Below are 3871 nucleotides of genomic sequence, written 5' to 3'. Positions count from 1 at the left end.
CTGGGAGACGTTGGAATCCTTGAAGCAGTGTTTTCCAAGAGCGCCGGCCTGGGGTCATACCGGCTGCAAAGGAGGAGGGATTGTCAGCACTGCTACCTCTGCTTCTTTGAACGGGTCCCCGAAAGATGGCACGGCACCAGGAAGGATCCCAAGCGGGCCTCCAAGAGAGCAGGCCAGACCGGTCCATGTAGGACGGCCCAACAACAAGTTCGCTGGCTCCGAGTGGGAGGCGTAGATAGTATAAAGTCCTAGCCGGCGACAGAGAGCTTGAGAAATCTGTAACAGAAATTCCCCTTATTTTTCCTAAGCACTCCTCAGTATTATACGCACTTATCGTTATTTCGCTCTGTTCCTCGTTTCTGTTCTTCAATTCCTTGGATTCGTTTTTCCTCCTAGCCTAGCGTTCCCCAGCTCACATACACCCTCGCCACCATGGGCTCCGGCCGGTGGTCCTCCACCCAGTCCACAAGCTCGCGGAAGTGCTCGCCGGTCGCGGCCTCCGCCACCCACCGGTGCACGTCGCCCGCCACGTCGGCGAGGGACATGATGATGTCGTCGCGCCGCAGAGCGTCGGTGCCGATCTCGCTGTAGGGGATGCTCAGCACGTTGCCGAAGTAGGCTCCATCATGGCAGCGCCGTCGTCGTCGTCGTCGCAGCGGAGGCGAGCGCGCCCGTCCACGACCACGCCCATGGAGCACGACGACCGCTGGCGCGCCGCCGCCCTGGCGTGGAGCCTCCACAGGTGCGCCGTGAACGCCTCCAGCTTCGTGCGCCCGGGCCCCGCCCTGGCATGCAGCGCCGCGACGTCGGCGGCGGCCACGTGGTAGATACGGTTGGTGGTCGCTGTGTCTGGTAGAGCCGGCGCGCGGCTGATGGCGTGGTAGAGGCGGTCCGCGAGGGTGGTGCCGGTGCACGGTGGCGCTGGTTGACGCGGCGCCAGGAGCGACCGGTGGAAGGACGGGTCCGGTGGCGCGGGCTGCCCCGGGCGGCTGCGGCCCACGCGACCAGGAACATGTTGAATGAGTATGCGTCGCAGACGCGATGGTCGAAGGTGCAGCCAACGACGGCGCCGCCGCACCTGAACTTGGTCACCTGCGTGCATCGGTAGCAGTGATGAATGTTGACGTCAGTAACTCAGTATTACGTATCAAGTTCATGTATCCATCCATATCTTCTTTTTCCGAATGAAACGGGAGGGGTTGCCCTATGCTGGGATTTATTAATCTATACTTAATATTAAAGAGGTAAAATTTCTCTCCACCTATTTTTTGGTCCGTCTCCTCTTAACTACCAAATAATAGAGAGTTTTTTCGTATGAGTTCGAATAGTTCACGTCTAGCCGTGATCGATACGGAATATGATTCCAAGATATATTAGGTCTATATCTCATATACGTGACCCAGACTCACGAGACAAGCTACCAGGTACAACAACTTGCGTGTAGTGATATACGAAGTCCGATTCTAACATACATTAGGTTTTATCATTGCAACAAGTCAAAATTTCATTCCTATTTTTTCATCTAGCCCTCTTATTTCTTTTTCACAAATCCGATTCTACTTGGCTTCGTTCCTTTTTCTCCATCTCACCGTGCTCTCGTCCAGAATTCCGTTTTAATTTTTGTTTTCGTGTTCTCGTCGATAACTCCGTTTTTATTTTCCTTTTTCGTCCGTGGTTTTGGTCCGCAATTCTGTTTCTCTTTCCTTTCATGTACGTGTTTTTTTTTTCCGTTTTTTTTTTCCCGCCAGCTCCTGCTTTTGTTTCTCTTTTTCTCTACCATAGCCCGTTTTCTTTTCCTTCCAGTTCGTGTATCTCTGATCCAGGGTTTTTTTATTATAAAAGTTAAAACAAATAATAAATACAACATTACATGTTTTTGAACCATTTACTTTTGCCAAAAAAAAAACTAGATTTCTACCATCAAGTTGTCGATGTAGTTTTAGTCAGACAATAATACCTATTCTTTTAGAACTGAGATGAGCCGATGGTCTAGCTAATCAAACCGTGGATTGAAATCATTAGACAGTAATACCTATTCTTTTAGAACTGAGATCAGCCGATGGTCTAGCTAATCAAACCGTGGATTGAAATCATAAGCACTTTGTTATCTAATCCAGTCTAAATAACTCTATTTCTATAATCCTCTATAAGGGTTCACATACGACATTAACTTTTGTGATAAAAACAAACTTAGTCTCACTCAGTGCGACCGTGCATAAAGAGAGGCATATTTGTTGTACGACTAAGAAAATCAACAAACATTGAACCGCCGTCGATGACGCCGCTAGCGCGTGCAATGGAAAACCACCCGTAGCCTATGCACGACTATTCTTGTGAAGATGGACGACTAACCCGTGTGATTGTAAGATGCTTTAAGGGTGTCAATACTTATTGTGGTTGAGGGGGTGGATGCGTATTATTATTTACAGATTCAAAGATGGAGAAAGGTGTCAACTACTTAATAAGAGTGAAAATAATGACCCGTTGCAACGCATGGACATTTTTGCTAGTAACTAAAAAGTGAGATGAAGTACAACAGTAGCAGATCATGAGATAAAGAAGGAAACAAAGAGAATAAACAAGATTACACAAAGTTGTGAAGGTATCCATCCATATCCTTTCATATCATGAAGTCAAATTGTAACTCAGATAACCGCAAATCTCTTTGTTAAGTTTATGTTAACTGTGTTATAACCAGTTTATATATATAGTACTAAATTTGTTCTAAATAAATTGTAAGCATATAACTAGATGCATAACAAAAACTGCGTAACAGCTAAAAAAGAATAACTTACAATTTACAATGAAGGGAGTTGGAACAATTAGGTTATCGTCGCATGCATTTTTATGGGAAAAAACAATCTTTTGTAAATAAGCTCAAATTTTCTAGTTACCTAGACGATAATAAAATTTGTAACACTACAACACGTCTCTTAATTAAAGGCGTTTTGTTAAAGGCATTTTTATAAATTTGCATTAATTTTCTTTTACTTAAAGGCATTCTTACAAAAAGGCCTTTTAAAACCACTTTTGTAGAGACAAATATAAAAAACACCTTTAATTATCTATAGCATTGGAGGCGTTTTTCAAAACACCTTAAAAACATGTAGCATTGGAGGCGTTTTTCAAAACACCATAGTTGATACAGTCATAGAAGAACGACCATTTGAGCCTTATTATCCTTTGTTACTCAGGCACGGAGAGGCAGCAGTCATGCGCACCGACCCATGAATCGTTCCCCAAGCAATGGTCGCTCATTGGCATGCTGACACTCTATATTTTGCAAAAAAAACCCTCTATATTTTTAGAAACTAACCCACAGTCCTGATTCATTCCAACAGCCTCGTTCCTGACTCCTCGTCGACTCTTCTCGTTCCTCTTCCTCCCCTCTCTACCTCGCGGGAGCGGCTTGCCAAAACCCTAGCCGCCGTCGCCTCTTCCCTCCTCTCCTCTCCTATCTGCCTCGCCGTGTCGTCGTTCTCGCGTGGATCTCGATGTTGACCGTCAGATCCGTGATGGGCTCCACCAGATCCATGCCGGGAGACGAGGAGCGCTGGAACCACCTCTATGGCGGCGGAGATCTATGGCGAGGTCAGGATCGAGGCGCGCTAACGCTGCCGAGTAGCAAACGGGATCTCCCTGAACGGCGACAGACATGATCTCCTGAACAGTGACAGATAGCTTCTCGGCAGCTTCCTCCCACCTCAGGAACAGGCGAGTAAACCTACGTCTACTCCTATAGTCAAGGGTAATAGATTTGAGAACTTTCAGTGTTCCAAGAACCGATATGAGATCGATTAAATGAACATGGTTCCATATGCTTCAGCTATTGAAAGCTTAATGAATGTACAAGTAAGAACTTACCCTGACG

The 3871-nt window shown here is 46.3% G+C and overlaps 1 pseudogene; it reads right to left on the bottom strand.

Annotated features, from left to right (window-relative positions):
* Window positions 1–598: 598 nt before the first annotated feature.
* Window positions 599–3535, bottom strand: LOC136488611 (coniferyl alcohol acyltransferase-like; annotated as a pseudogene).
* Between the last annotated feature and the right edge of the window lie 336 nt (window positions 3536–3871).

This window comes from Miscanthus floridulus, chromosome 10 (assembly GCF_019320115.1).
Source record: "Miscanthus floridulus cultivar M001 chromosome 10, ASM1932011v1, whole genome shotgun sequence".
NCBI classification, from domain to species: Eukaryota; Viridiplantae; Streptophyta; class Magnoliopsida; order Poales; family Poaceae; genus Miscanthus; species Miscanthus floridulus.
This window is presented reverse-complemented; position numbering and strand designations above follow the sequence as displayed.